This window comes from Capsicum annuum, chromosome 9 (assembly GCF_002878395.1).
Source record: "Capsicum annuum cultivar UCD-10X-F1 chromosome 9, UCD10Xv1.1, whole genome shotgun sequence".
In the NCBI taxonomy this organism is placed as follows: Eukaryota; Viridiplantae; Streptophyta; class Magnoliopsida; order Solanales; family Solanaceae; genus Capsicum; species Capsicum annuum.
This window is the reverse complement of record NC_061119.1, coordinates 4,256,219-4,256,898: the sequence shown is the minus strand read 5'-3', so window position 1 is coordinate 4,256,898 and position 680 is coordinate 4,256,219.

Genomic DNA, 680 nt, shown 5'->3' with positions numbered 1-680 from the left:
CAACCCTTTATTAGTAAGGTGCCTATAACATGCTAAAAACTAGTAGAAGACATATTAAAGTGAAACCATAAAAGTTGGTGATAGTCTAGTACTTACAATATTTTCATTTATCATGTTTCGGCTTGCTTTTATTTTTTCTGAAGGGCTAACCCGCCCCGACCCGGGGCCCGATTAGGGTTGGGTTGGGACACTATTTTAAAGGCCCTTTATTTAAAAGGGCTAACCTGTCCTAGCCTATTTAATTCTCTAGCCCGCCATTTTGACAACTTTAACTGTCATGTGGGCCGGGCCGGGCCAACCCGAAACTGGCTCGTGTCATTTAACCGGTTTGTGGGCCGGATCGGGTCCGAGTTGGGGTCTAAGTGGGCCGGGCCGGGCTTAACAATTAAAAATTTAAAAACAACCCTAACCCGGCCCACTTAACCCAACCCGGTCAAAAATATAAAAAAAAAAACTTTTTTTCAATATACATTATATATACCAACCTATATACATTATAAATAAATTAAACAATATATATACACTATATAAATAGTATATACTACATTAGAATTTAAAAAATATATACACATATACACAATTACAAATATATACGCACCATCCAATATATATGTACTACTTTAAAGTTTAAATAAAATATACTACAATATATATATATATATATATATATATATATATAT